The sequence below is a fragment of the Panthera uncia genome (assembly GCF_023721935.1).
Source record: "Panthera uncia isolate 11264 chromosome A1 unlocalized genomic scaffold, Puncia_PCG_1.0 HiC_scaffold_17, whole genome shotgun sequence".
In the NCBI taxonomy this organism is placed as follows: Eukaryota; Metazoa; Chordata; class Mammalia; order Carnivora; family Felidae; genus Panthera; species Panthera uncia.
In genome coordinates, this window is record NW_026057577.1 from 35902200 (window position 1) to 35917850 (window position 15651).

Sequence of the window (15651 nt, forward strand, 5' to 3'; positions counted from 1 at the left end):
CTGAAAGAAGCCAGATGATGGTGACCAGAAAAATGGAGTCCCTTTCCTTGAGAGCTCCTGGGTTGTGGTGTGACACGTGTGAAGGTGGGAATACAAAATCAGAACCACCAGAGCGCAGGTTGGGAGGTGTCCAAGGGTCCTTAGCGCTAACAGGCAGCAGACTACTCCCCTGGTAGCGCTGTGCTAATGCCACGTAATTAGCCTGAGCTGTAAAATCCATTCTTAGTTTGCACAGTCATTATGGGGAGGAAGAGTAACACATGGTCCACGGAAGCCTCCTTGTAGTTTTGCAACGACCAGCGCGGGTCTGGAAGGGAAAGTTCTGCAATTTTAATGTGAGGCCCCTGCGTGGAATTTATGCACTCACCAGCTCCCGCCTGCTTTAAAGCCTTCACAAAAGAGTAGTCTGAATAGATGGAGGCTTTGTGGGTAAGTGGGTAACAGCTCAAGCTTGGGATCTGAGAGGTCTTGTCTTTTTACAGTGGCAACCTCAGTCTGATGCTCCGTAGGGGCTCAGTTGTATCCATGGGATGGGTAAGTAAAGAGCACAGGCTCTGGAAAGCAGAATTTTGAGTGAGAAAGGCATGACACAGGAAGAACTGCACACCTGCAGTTCTCCCCCCAACCCCACACATGCACAAACACACACACATTGCCAAAGCCATAGAGAAAAGCAAAATTAAACGGAGGAAGCACCAACATGCTGGCAGTAGTTATATACATTCCATGGTGGGTCTGTGGGTGAATTTAATCTATATTTTTCTTTCTGATATTTAATATATATTTCTGTAACTTCAGTTTTCATATATTTCTTTAACAGAATAATTTTTTTTTTAATGGAAAGGAGTCATTCATAAAGGGAAGAAAGAATGCTATTGAAAATGGCCCTGCCACCTCCTTTTAGGAGACGAACTGCATTCATATGTTTTTGGTGACTAATGGTTATGTATGTTGCTATCCATATCTGTATCTATATCCCCAAAGTCCTGCTTTTGAATGTGCAGAGACTGGGGGCTCAGTCAGTTGAGCATCCTACTTCGGCTCATGTCATGAACTCGTGATTTGTGGGATCGAGCCCCACATGGGGCTCTCTGCTGACTGCGTGGAGGCTGGACCCTGCTTCGGATTCTGTGTCTCCCTCTCCCTCTGCCTCTCCTCTGCTCACAGTCTGTCTCTCTCTCTCAAAATAAACATTAAAAAAATTGAATATGCAAAGATTGAATTGGAGCATTGTTTTAGGTGGAGTTGAAAGCTAAAATTGTTGTGCATGAAGAAACAACAAGATACATGAATCTGCGCTTGCATCTGGGGAGAGAGGGGCCTGAGAAACACGGCAGCAGACAGAACCCCAAATGAGAAATGAATGCTGAGAAATCTCCCATGATGCGGATTTTGGAAATTATTGAGAATAGCCATATCTAGGTTTCCATGTTGCCGGCTGGTAACAAAATATCTCCTATGGGCCAGACCATGTGCTTGGGGTTAGGGCTATGATATGAAAAGGAGAGACAAGACCTCTGTTTCTGTGGCCTTTATGTTCTGGGGGAGGGGTTCCTAATAACAATTTGTATTTACATAGCACTTAATATGTGCCAAGCACTGTTGGCAATACTTCACATACGTTAGTGCCTCGTAACAATCCTATGAATTCCTTATACCACACATGCAAAGCCTTTTTGAAAATAACCAAGTTAAATAACTTTCCCAAGATCCCTTAGCCACTAAATGATGAGGCTGGGATTAGAACCCACCATTCTGCTTCTCAGGTTCACAAACAAAGGCAGTGACAGGTTTCAGTGATTAACAAACCAGGAAACCAGGGATGGCATCTCCATGGACAAAACAGACAAGGACAAACCAGGCAGTAGACTGTAGGGTATCTCAGTAGAGACCAGAGGGAAAGAATAAGGAAGTTACAATCCCTTCTTCCTCACCCTGCTCCAAGTATCTTTTGCATGGTATCTTTAAGCCAGTTTCCAAAGAGACATTATTACAAACCAGCACAATATAAAGCGATACAGAATTAGCCAGGTCTTGCAGGGCTCCAAATTCATACCCAAAGTACACAATGTGCTTTTTAAAAGCAAGAAAGTAAGCTTATTTTGAACAGAGATGCATGGATAGTAACATTGCCCATTCATGAACGATCATTGCTAAGTGGAAAATTATTCTAACAACTTTTATTGTCCGGAAGTAATCAGGACTAAATAGCTAGTGAGAAGCAGCTATAACTTTCCAAATGAGACCCATTCCAAAGTATTGCCTTGGATTTTCTGACCATAAGAAAGGCTCTTGGTGGATTTGATAGACATGCCGATGTACGTGCCTTGCTTCCATCCCCCTGCTTCTGAGTGGGCCCTTTGTGAAACACCTTGTGAAATCTGCTGGACCCTGCTGCTAGGCAGATGTTCCTCAAGAGATCTCCATGCTGTAGAATCTCCTGTCTCCTTTATGCCTCTCCTCCATGTCCCTCCTTCTTCCTTCCCTTTGAACATGCACCACATTTTTGGTGGCCAGAATTAGATCATACATACCAATGTGGCTATATGCCTTCAATTAAAATATTTTATTTATTTTTTAAATTTTTAAAAATGTTTTTATTTATTTTTGAGACAGAGAGACAGAGCATGAGCAGGGAAGGGGCAGAGAGAGAGGGAGACACAGAATCCGAAGCAGGCTCCAGGCTCTGAGCTGTCAGCACAGAACCCGATGCGGGACTCGAACCCGTGAACCGTGAGATCATGAGCTGAGCCGAAGTTGGAATCTTGACTGACTGAGACACCCAGGCACCCCCCACTTACTATATTTTTACCCTGTGTCAGTCCTTCACTTTGGTACTTTACCTACATTTAATCTTCAAAATAATCCTACAAAGTTATTATTAGCCCTGCTTTACAGATAAGGAAACAGACCTAGAAAAAGTCTCCATATTATAAATGCTCTTAAAAGTTACCCAGTGTAGGGGCGCCTGGGTGGCTCAGTCGGTTGAGCGTCTGACTTCGGCTCAGGTCATGATCTCATGGTTCATGAGTTCGAGCTCCCCCCGCCCTGTGGGGCTCTGTGCTGATAGTTCGGGACCTGGAGCGTGCTTTGGATTCTGTGTCTCCCTCCCTCTCTGCTCCTCCCCTGCTCACACTTTGTCTCTCTCTCAAAAATAAATATTAAAAAAAAAAAAAAAAAAAGTTATCCAGTGTAAACATTTCACAGAGGGGATTACAGCCTGGAGGTCAGAAACTTTTCTCAAGTCCAGTCAACCAGTGGCTGAATTGAGACCAAAGCACTGGCCTCTGAAGTCCCGAAGAAATTCTCTTTCAATTACAAAGCACAGCTTTTTGTGACCTTTTATCCTTAAAAAAGGTCAGAACTCTGACAAGGCATTTAGCCTCTGGGAGCCTGTTTAAATAGGCAAAACATTAGAGTTTATGTCATAGAGCTTCTTCAGGGTTAAATAAATAAATGACTATAAAGCACCAAGTGCAGCACTTAACACATTCCAAGGACTGATCCTCTGGTAGCTTCCACTCTTACCACTATTGTCATTTATCGTAGTCTGTTTGGAATGCTGTAACAAAATGGCACAGACTGGGTGCCTTATACACAATAGAAACTGACTTCTGCCTGTTCTGGAGGCTGGAAAACCAAGATGAGGGTTCCAGCGATCACATAAGGGCTGTCTTCTGGGCTGCAACCTGTTTGCCGTGGCCTCATGTGGCAGAAATGGCTAGTGAACTCTCCAGCATGTCTTCCAGGAGAGTACTCACCCCTTTCATGAGGGTTTTACCCATGACCTAACACCTCCTGAAAGGCCCCACCTTCCAAAATGTCACACTGGACATTAAGATTTCAACATAGGAATTTTGAGAGCATGCAAACATCCAGACCACAGCAATTTTATTAATTTATTAATAGGAAAACTAAAGGAAAGAGTCACTGAATGCCTTGATGGTAGGGATCATGCCTTTAACTCAGCACTGCATGGAACTTCCTAGCACCCTGCCTGATCAAATGAAGCCAATGAGCTGGCAAACATATGATGGACCAGTCAGCTTCTTTTTACTCCAATGCCAGTATCTTAACCCAAGTGAGGTGTGCATGTCCCTGGTGGCATTTAGGATGATTCCAGATGGCACGTGTTTTTATATTTTAATAGGTATGCATTTATTTTAATAAGTATTAGAAAAATACAGCTAAAAGGTAAAATCACTGATATAATGGATAATCTTGCTCAGGATGGAGCTAAAGTAGGTCAATTTAAGGAAGAATATTAAGCAGATAATAGAAATGGCAGTGTGCCATTACAAGAGCTAAGGTGGGATGCAAAGACACTTTGGGAAGCAGTGATTTAACATACTCTGATGATGACTGGGCTTGTCAGTTGAGAATAGTTTTATTTATTAGTAGCAGTAGTCTTTTTATTTTACCACTATGCTCTCTTCTGAAATAGCTCAGTCAGCCTGTATTTTACACATACCCTCCATGTCTCTGTTTTTGCTCTAACTCTGGCTTAGAAACCCTTTTCTACTCTCTTTACTTGGATAACTCCCACTGGTCCTTTAAGTTTTGGGTAATACACGTGTCTCATCAGAGAAGCAGTATTCTCTGGTACCTTTCCTCTAGCTTCGCCAAGCATCTGCTTTACAACCCCATCTCTGCACTTAGCCTGTTGTACAGGAAATAAATGATCACATGTCTCTCTCTAGCCCTACATTTCTGGAGCTTCTCAAGGGCAGGTATCATGCCTTATTCATCTTTGCATCACCAGCACCAAACACAGGGCTTGGCATAAGGAAGCCACTCAATGTTTGTCTGAAATGAACTATGAATCCAGGCTGCAAAAGAAATAAAAACAATGTTCTTCTTGTTGGCCCCTTGAAACTGACTGCCTGTGGAATGCACAGGGCAGTCACCAAAGAACTTTGTAGCTATTCTGTCTCATAAATATATTTCAGCTTATCAAATGTGAGAGAGTCAAGAGGTGAATATACTGAAGAATATTAGGAAGGATAGCATGTGTTCAGGCTCTAGAATATGCAAACTTCTATTCTTTGGAACTGGTAACCTGGTTTGAACTTGCTACTTTTAATTGGGACAAAGCCCTGGGGAAAAAAAAAAATCCCTCCCATATGCAAATGATTCCATCTGTAATCCTGTTAAACATTCGTTACTTCAGCAGAACCTTGCCAAACTGCCACATTATGTCTTCTTTTTGACAATTAACATTTAATCCAGCAACCAAAGAATGGAGAAACAAATAGACTGTGGACTCATTTTAACTAAAGTGAATATTAAATAAAACACAAACCTGAACATTCATTAAGGTTCTGAAGAACTTGCCAGGAATTGCTATTCCCGCCAGTGTGATGAATCACTAGGCTATGAACTTTCTATCAGGACAGAAAAGTATACTGGGGGTAGGGGGTGGGTTGTGAAGAGATACAGATTCTATCTCCAAGTTTGCTCTTGGGTAGGGTCTTGGGCAAGACAATGAACCTACTTAGACTTTAGTTTCTTCCTCTATAAATTAAGGGTTTGGACTAGGTACTCCTAGGGTTTATTATTAAGTGTTTAGTCAGTACTTATATTTAATTTAGTAAGCATCTGTTGAGTACCTACGATGTGCTAGATAGGCACTGTTCTGGATCTTTATAGGCAATAATTGGCAAGATAGACAATGTCTCTGTTAAACTGGAATTTATATTTATTTTTTAATGTTTATTTATTTATTTTGAGACAGAGTATGCACATGAGTGGGGAAGGGGCAGAGAGAGAGAGAGGGGGACAGAGAATCCCAAGCAGGCTCCACACTGTCAGCACAGAGCCCGATGTGGGGCTCAATCTCATGAAGTGTGAGATCATGACCTAAGCAGAAATCAAGAGTGGGACGCTTAACCAACAGAGCCATCCAGGCATGCCCCTGGATGGAATTTTTAGTCTGATGATAGAGGTTAAACATTAAACAAATGATTATGTATGATTATGCAGGTAACGATTTAAGTGTGGTCACACTAAGCACGATGAGGATAGTGTGAGCACACATGAGCGAAAGGCCTTAGGGTAGTCCCAGAGGTCAGGGAAGGCTTCCCTGCGAATGTGACATTTCATAGCAGTATCTGTGGGAAGAGAGTGGCCCAGGGGAAGAACAAGACGAAGGCTGGCCCAAGCAGAGGAAGGAATCCAAGTGCTTGAGGAACTAAGAGTAACTACTGAGGGGCTGAACAGTCACATGAGCTGTAGCCAGTCCGTGCAGAACAGTGCAGGCCGTGGAAAGTTCTGCTTCTTTCCGTGGCAGTGGGAAGCCATCAACAAGGGTGAGATAATTGGAGCTAAAAGACAGTAATTCTGATTAAGAGAGGTTTCTCTTCTCTAGCCTTATCTCCAATTTGTGATAGGCCCTTGTTGGCACGATCTTAAGGTGAATCTGTGAAAATTAATAAAAGGGAAGCCTCACTGAAGTAGACCCGGGACAGTAGGAGGGGAGCCTGGAAGGGCAAGCTGAACTACTCAATGTCAACTTTGGAAGCACTGCCAATCACAACCCTAACGGAAGAATCTCGAAGGAGAAGTCACCAATGACAGGCGTCAGCAGGGAAAGATGTGCACCTTATCTCCCACAGGTAGTTGACACCCCTGTAGCCCAGCCAATGAGAAACCATCAACAACCTGAACTCTTGCTTCTCACTTTCCATCTCCCACCCTCGCCCCCATAAAATAATGTCCTTCTCCTCTGTTTGCTGCAGTTGCCCTTTGTTTTGCTGTAGCTTGCTTGTCCCAGATTGCAATTCTCTGCTATTCTCTGCAATTCTCTCCTGAATAAATCCATTTTTGCTGGTAAAATAACTGGTAGTTTTGTTTGTTTGTTTTTTAAGGTTAACAGATTCTTCTGGATTATAATTACAAAAGCAATATTGCCATCAGAGGCTTCTCTGGGGTTCTTGACTAATTCCACACGGGCTCACGGACTTCCCACAGTTGGCAAAGCTTGCTTTGCACATTACCACAATATTTCAGCAAAGAACACGATGCCAGAAGCTTTTGCAAACTCTTACCAATGGCGTGGCCACCCAGATGCTCTTAGGCAACAGACCCTTTTGTAAGAGCAAGGTAGACAGTGTTTTAAAGGAAGTCAGTGCCCAGCTTGCTATTTGGACTCCAGAAAGCTCACTTTCCCCTATTTCTCTTTTCTTTTTAAAGGATCTAATAGCTTCCATTTAGAGGTTGAGGTGAATTTAAATCATCTGCTCCCTCTTTCAGGGGAACTAGCATCCTAGATTTAACTCCTATTGTCGACTGAAAGGCTCTGTACTCAAAAAGACTCAGAAATCAGTCAGTAGATGGGGAAGAAATTGTGGTCGTTTGGAGGGGGAGGTATGGAAGGTTGGCTTGAGAAGCTTTTGAAGTGTGTCTGTGTATGCTTCAGCCACATGTCACACTAACCGTGAAGCATGTAGCAGCCATTTGGAAATTGGCTATAGCACCTACCCCCTCACAAATACTCTAGGAGATTTTTTAAAATTCTGCCCTCAACAAAAATATTATGTTGTTTTTTTCTGTATTTAAAAAAAAAATGTCATCGCTTCCTAAAATGCTAAATCCTGCTACAAATTGTTGATGCTCTTGAGCACGGACCATAACAAGTTGACCCAGTTTGGGGACCTGAAAGTCTACCTTGCTCTGGGATAGATTCAAGGCTCATAATTCATCTAGTAAAGAGACGCTATTTGTCGTTAGGCTGTAACTTTAACCATTTGGTGTAGAGCCAATCCAGCAGTTTACCCTGAGGAGACTGGAAGAGAAACAGGTAGGATAGAGTCTAGGCCTGTAATTCCTAGAAGGGCTATGTGGTTAGGGGCCTGGGCTACTGACCAGACTGGAACAACAAGCCCAGGGTGTTTGAGGATGTGCTTCCCTGCGGAGGCCAGCACTTCCTCAGACAGCTCTGCTGGAGGTTGTGGTCATGAAAAGCCACATCTTCAGATACTGTAGTGAGAGCGGAGGTGACAGAATCGCCAAATTCTGCTGTCTGGGGCCACACTGCAACAGTCTGTCAGAGTTGTCACAACAAGGAAAACATGGTATAAGAGAGTGGGTTTTTTTGTTTTCTTTAAATTTTTTTTAATGTTTATTTGTTGTTGAGAGAGAGGGAGAGAGAGAGAGAGCACCAGCAGGGAGGGGCGGGAGAGAGAGAGGGAGACACAGAATCCGAAGCAGGCTCCAGGCTCTTAGCTGTCAGCACAGAGCCAGATGCAGGGCTGGAACTCACAAACCGTGAGATCATGACATGAGCAGAAGTCAGACGCTCAACCGACTGAGCCACCCAGGCGCCCAGAGAAATCCTATTCTGAATTAACTGTAGGTCATGGTCAGCAAACAAACAGGAGACCCACAAATGTCAGAAAGCCGGCTTTAAGTGCAACGTACAGCATCTGAAAAACACTCACTAATTTCCTTCCCAAAGCATATAGCGTCTTACCTTTAACCAAGAATTTGTGGAAGGAAAGAAGGTGGGTCCTCTTTGTGCTCTGGATCTCTGGCAACTCTACCATGTTACTGTCCTGTCAGTGAGTGCTTTAAAAACATTAGCTTGAACCCAGCCTACACTATTAATCATCCTGTTTAAGGAGATCCATACTGGCCATTCGGCAGCTGTTCCTCCAACCAATATGACAATAATTTCACAGACTAATTCCAGCTCCGACAAAGAGGGATTCAGATTCTACCTCTAGTGAGGCAAATGTCTTCAGCTCTCTGAACTCCATTTTCTTCATATATAAAAATGGAAAAAGCCTTTTTACCTTTGTTGTCAAGGATTAAACAAAGTGACTTTTTTTTTTAAGTGCATAACAGGAGTTCTGACGCATAAAGGATGGTCAATAAAGAGACCGTCTTACCTTTCCTCCTGCACCTTCTCAGCTCCTCATCCACCCCTCCCCCCACCAGCCCCCCACACACCTCGGGATGACCAGTGGCTTCCATCACAATAGATCAGTGCCCCCAAGAAGGCAGACACTAATGATGGACAGAAGCAGTAAAACATGCTTCTTAATCTCCCATTTAGAAGCTGCATGACCACCGATAAGTCATTAACCAACCTGTGCCTTCGTTTTTTTTTTAACTGTTTGATGGAGATACCAGTGACTACCTCAGAGGCTGACTAGGTTAGGATCAGGTAAGAACATGTACGTAAAGAGCTTGGGACTCTGCTTGAAACACATACCTTGTCATGAAAACTAGGTGTCGTAATAGGTTGTTGCATTTGATGTATAGGCTGGGTGATGGTAAGACAGGTATATGAGAGAGAAGGAGAAAAAGAAAAAAATCTCATTTGTTATGAAGAAAATAAAATACAATATATTATTATCAGAGAAATGTAGCCTGATTCCATAACTATGTTAGAGCTTCCCATTCCATGATTTTACCTACATAGTTAAGGAATGGTAGAGAGGGAAGAAAACATAGCTCAATTATTATAGTATTTCCAAAGTTTTTACAACATGGCGGGCAAGCATTTTCTGTGAAGGGCCACCAAGTAAATATTTTAGACTTTACAGATCACATACAGGCTCTACTCATATGTTTTTATTCTTTTGTTTTTATTTTGTTTCTTACAATTTCTTACAAACATTAAAACCATCTTTCGGCCCACTGGCCAACATTTGCTGGTAAAATCAGTTACCGTATTTTAGAGAAATTTGAAGAAGGATGTAATGAGTAGCTAAGCTTAGAGTTTAGAGCATTACATAATTGCTGATAAGGGAGAGAGATGATTGCAGTATGGGCAGTTAGACTGCTAGTCAAAACCACTGACAGATACAAGCAAGACAAACCTAGAGTCTAAACCCAAGGCTTAACGAGACATTCTCTCCACACCTAAGTGTCTTGGGATTTATTTGTCGCAAAAGCAGCAGGAAATTTGTTTAGCCAAAGCTGCTTATGACTGTTAGAAGAGAATTCTCCATGGGCCTCTTGGGTTTCTGCACATCTTGCAAGTAAAGCACTCACTGCCCATCTGCTCCAGACTATCTTTTAAGGGATACTGGTGTAGTGAACAGCCTCGTGTCTCTCAGGAGCAAAATGCAAGCATGTTACTGCCTTCTATAAAAGATCTGGGTTCCCTAAACTTTAGGCTCTTTTCCTATGACACACATCATTTCACATGCAAATAGCAGCTGAACTTCTTCCTGATGCAAGGAAAGGCCATGAGTAATGAACAGCCCTTCATTTCTTACCCTGAAACCTTACATCATCTGTCAACATCCACAAACCTCTGGCAGGATTACTTCTTAGCTTTCATGTAGGGGGAAAAAAAAAACCTCAAACTTTTTACAATTTTTAACAGTGACAGAAATGGAATGAAGATGAGGAAGAATGATCTAAATCAAGGAAACCAGAAAACACTGTTTTAAAAGCTACCTTAACAAAGAGCATTTAACAAAGTCTGAAAACAGTTTGATGCCCTGACACAGGAAAGAAGATGGAAAGAGATGGTAAACACTGACTCGTCCAGCCTGTTTGGGTGATTTGAGTAAATGTGTCACACCGCAAGAGCCCTCCACATCTCTCTGGTGCCTCTATTAAAATCCTACCCACTGTTCAAAGGGATTTTCAGATATCACACTACCTGGAAGTGACCTCTCCATTAAAGCTCAGAAATGTATACTACCCATGTTAACATAGCATTTCGATAGTAGTGATCTCACAGGCAGATTGATGTCTCTTAAATGGTAAATCCAGAGCTGATAGCAATGTGATCAATAAATGCATGTTTTATTTGTTTAGCTTTATATTATGACTTTTTCAGTCTTATGTAGATTTAAGAGCGATGACCCATTTTTACTTGCTTTTGTATCCAAATTGGATGATTACTGTGGGCTGAGTTGTATCCCCTTCAAATTAGTATGTTGAAGTCCTAACCCCAGTACCTCAGAATGTAGCTGTATTTGGAGATAGAGTGTTTTAAAGAGGTAATTATGTGGTCATTAGGGTGGGTCTTAATCCAATATGACTGATAGCCTTATAAAATGAAAATTGGACATGGATAGGCACATAGGGGAGACCATGTGAAGACATGGGTAGAAGATGGTCATCCACAAGCTAAGGAGAAAGGCCTCAGAGGAAGCCAACCCTGCCAACCCCTTCCATCTTGGACTTCTAGCCTTCAGACTACAAGAAAATAAACAGGCAAAAAAAAAAAATCTGTTGTTTAAGCCAAAATCTGTGGTATTTTGTTACGGCAGCTCTAGTAAACTAATACAGTCCTCTATATTTAGTTCTTAAATAAATGGACTTCTTAAGAAAGCTATTCCTGCCTCTGGGTTAGATATCTCTCCTATTTATTGCATAACAGCTTATACTAACCTCTGTCATATCATATATCTTTCACACTGCATTATTATCTTTCAGTTATTTATTACTAGGCACATTATTATACAGTATCAATTACATCTAATGCAAGTGACAGAAAATCTGATTTATAGAAGATCAAGCAAAGTGGAAATCTACCGAAGATTCAGGAGTAGATCTAGCTTCAGGCATGTTTTGATTCAAGGACTCAAATGACATCATCAGAACCCATTCTATTTCTATCTCTTAGCACTGCTTTCCTCCACACAAGCCTTCATTCTCAGACTTCATGTGATGGCAAGATGGCTGCCAACAGAGCCAGGCTTATATAATCCCAGGTTCAAGGCCAGCAAAACAGAAGAAAAAGCTTGTTTCTCAGTAGTCCCAGCAAAATCCACCAGGTTTCATCTTGTTGGATCGGACCACACACTCATCTCTGAACCAATCAGCGTAAGCAGGGATGCAATGCTCAGGCCATGGTGGAGTTACATGTTCCCCCAGCAAGTCAGAGGTAGAGTTAGACACCTGGTATGCATGGACTGAGGGAGAGGTACAGGGAAGAAGAAAATTGAGATCCAGGAGAAGGGAGGATGGGTGCTTGGCAAGCAACTTGTTTGTTGCTCTGATATGACTGTTTAGCTCTCAGAAACTAGATACCCCAGTCTCATTCTATCTTCTGGACCCAGCAAGTTTACCTGAATATAACAATAGCACCAGGGAGTGTGTATTGAATGAATGAATGCGGCAGATGTGGAGTCATCAGTGAAACATGAGCTTTTCATTCCTGCTGCAACTGGACGGAGTACCTATGAGTCTCTCTCATCTCCATAGTTAGAAAACAGCTTGCAGCCTCACAGGCTGAGACTGGCCTGGTGGAGGAAATGGCCCTCTTATCTTCCCCAGCAGGGAACACACAACAACCTTGGTGAGATTGCGCATATTGACTCCATGATCAAATTCTATCTAGACACAGAGGAGTGGGTGAAAATTAAGACAAACAAATGGGGAAGGTGTGGAGACACGAATCCTACCCTAAATGTTTCTGTTCTTCATCTCAGCCAGCAAGTGGGAAATGAATCAGATAGGTTACAGAACCACCTAGTGGTCAAATAGCATCCACGCTCATGGTGTACAGACTCCAGTTGGTGTGTGTAATGAGCTTAAGCATTGTCTTTCTGGGACTGTGGTGTACCCGGGTCACCGAAGGGTCCATGTGCCCTCCCTGGCTTCCACTTTTTCTCCTACTTTTGGAAATGCCACTGGGAGAAGAAATTTGGGATAAAATGAGTCCACTAGATTGGTTTTTCATTTCTACTTTTGTTACAGAAATTATTGAGAAAGGAGGGATGTTGAAATGGCAAAGGAGACTAAAAATTTTAGTGAAAATGTCAGTGCAACATGCCCTCCTTATATCTGGTAATCTGTGGGCATGAAGGTCATAGGAGGGTCCTTCAATTTCTACCTCGTATACTTATGTATTCTTTGACTTATAATACATAACGAAGTAGATGTCATTGGATTAGGGAGCTTTTCTCTGATGTTCTGGGACCAGCGTGTGGTCAACCTGCACTAATTGATTTATGAATCTCCCATACATGGGATAAACAAATGACATGGGCATAGGCAGTGGCTTTGGCACTAAATGGTGCTGAAGTTGTTCAGCTGAGAAATTAGTTAATCCATGGGCCTCATTGGTTTGGATACTCCAATATTCTACAGGGATTCTTGTTTCTGGCAGTGTGAGGCTCTAAGATCCTGTGACTTACCCCCAAGGGAGTTGGTCTGCTGAGATGTTTGGAGGAAATGAGGCTGGCAGATGAATTTGACATCTTATTCCATTTTGCTAATGGACACACAGCCATGATTTAAAATGCAGCTATGTGACCTAAGATGTTCTATGTGAAGAGTTCTAAAGGTTTTAGATCTAAAGGGTGGCTCAGTCGGTTGAGAATCCAATTCTTGACTTCATCTCAGGTCATGATCCCAGGGTCGTGGGATTGAGACCCACGTTGGGCTCCACACTGAACATGGAGACTGCTTGGGATTCTCTCTCTCTCTTTCTCTCTTTGCCCTTCTCCCCTTCCTCTAAAAATAAATTTTAAAACCTACAATTTTTAGATCATAGTATATATAACAGAGTTAGTGACAGTTAAATACATGATATTTACAGAAATATTATCAAAGTTGTATTTAGAAGGGTTATTCTGTGGCCCAAAGGACTGGAGATTGAGAAACATTGGTTTGCAAGATACCAATTAGGAATGCTTTATATAATAATTCAGGGCAACTGTTAAGATAATTGTCTTGACAACTTCTTTGCTAACATCAAATCTTCCATGTGCCTATTACAGTGCCTGGAGATGAACATGCTTTGGTTGAATGCATGTTTATGTAACTCTGGATGACCACTCATAGCACAGTAGGGGAAGGAGGCACAAGAGAGACACGAAAGAATACAGAAGACTTATCTCATATTGGATGGAAGGAGCTGGGGAGAGAGGACATCAAATGAAGAAGACTCTGCCGCTTGCTCATCACTGGAACAGCTATGAGAGAAAGATGGAAATGGAGACGAACAGGGTGGGGGGACTTGTGGATTGTGGAAACGCAACCTGCCAGGGCCAAGGAGAGAGGAAGAGAGAAGATGAGTTTCATTCACTGTGTTTATGTTAGGTTTGAGTGGATTGAACAAGGGTACAGCTTAAAGAAATGCCCAGCAGGCTGCTAATGACAGGGATTTGAGCATAGGTGAGGGGTTAGTGTTTGCAATGCAGTTTTGGATCTCTAACGTGGAGGCAAAGGTTCAAAATGTAAGAGAAAATAAACTACCTTGGAGAGCAGGATGTAAAGACAGAAAGCTGAGGGCCCACAATTGAGTTCTGAGGAACATTCACTATTCCAAAAAGCGTTGGGAACATTGGAGAAACTTGCAGATGATAAGCTTCTCTAATTGCCAGGTGAATCCATCTCTACTAAAGGCCAGGAGGAATTACTTGACATTTTAAAGGCAGACTAGGGAGAGAGTTGTTCAATGTCAGATATAAGGGGAAAATCCTTCAGAGATACACAGAGGGTATAAAATATCTCCATCCTTCATTTGTGCTGTTTTAAAATTCTTAAAAGCAACAAAAATCCAGGTACTTCAATTAAAAAGTTTGCAGCTGAAGTTTGCTTTCATTCCAGCCCATTTGAGTGCACTTTTTCCCTTCTATTTTTGCTTTGTCTCCACTTTGTAAAGAGGTTGTTTAAACCTGTGCCTCAAATTCTCACAAAGCAACCCAGCCACGAAGGGAAAATCAAAAAGGAAGTACAGTGCATTTATAACAGCTTTGCTGGGAATCAGTGGGAGGGGAAACCAAAGGATGCTGCCCAGACCAGTGACCCTTGAGCACTGGGAACAGTTAATTGGCAAACCAGGAAGGAACATAATGGGACGGCCAAGAGTGGCTCAGGCAACCTTTTTAGGATGAAAGGACTACACCTCTGGCAGTTACCGTTTTTCACTTCCTTGCTTCCCAATGGCCCTCCTTTTGTACATTAACAAAAACAGTACCTTTCTAGATGTAATCAGACATCTGGGAACAAGGGACAGAAGAGAGGAGCAGGTGAGCACAATCGTTGCCTTGGGGAATGCCTAGGCATCAAGTAGCTTGTTGGAGGACATGTTGAAATGAACATAGGTGAGTTTTACTGATGGGAGAGAAATCAGTCTCTCCTTTTCATCCTTTTTTAAGGATGGGGGTGTGTGTGTGTGTGTGCGTGCGTGCGCACGCATGTGTGTTACCAGCTTTGATTTGGATAGGTAAATGGAAACACATGATTATTGCATGGTGATGTAAGTATGATCGAAACAATACACTTTTTTACTAGGCAGATATCTCATGGAAGCAGGACCCAGGTGTTTCCTTTCTGAAGGAAACTCCCAACAATATTGAACAGCACTGAAATCCACTGTTTACAATGAGAACACATTGACAGAAGAGCCCAGTAATTCTCAAATCGAATTCTTTAAGTCTTATAACACTGTAGATTCAGCTCATGAAGCTACTGGAAGGGGGATAAATCAAAAAGCAATCATTTTAATTATCATGTTTATGTCAACTTTAGCCAACTGCTACAATAATATCACTTGGCTTGTTTTACTGTAATTAATCCAGTAAGTATACAAAGAAAACAAATTGGAACTATTTATAGTTCTGGAGCTAAGTGGAAATGAGATATTCCTCAAATACTACTATAATAAATATAGACTGTTGACACTCCTTCAAATTATGCTTAGGACTTTTAACCATTCATGTTCTTCTTCAACTG

At 42.1% G+C, this 15651-nt stretch overlaps 1 long non-coding RNA gene across 2 annotated transcripts; it reads left to right on the forward strand.

The window, feature by feature from the left end:
- The first annotated feature begins 8994 nt into the window (after nucleotides 1–8994).
- LOC125935606 (uncharacterized) lies at nucleotides 8995–14379 on the forward strand. 2 transcript variants are annotated; one of them, XR_007461717.1, is made up of 3 exons: nucleotides 8995–9166; nucleotides 10337–10484; nucleotides 13692–14379. It is a non-coding gene; the product is annotated as an uncharacterized LOC125935606 (long non-coding RNA). The 2 variants fall into 2 exon arrangements; XR_007461716.1 differs by lacking the exon at nucleotides 13692–14379 and having other exon boundaries at nucleotides 10337–10659.
- The last annotated feature ends 1272 nt before the right edge of the window (nucleotides 14380–15651 follow it).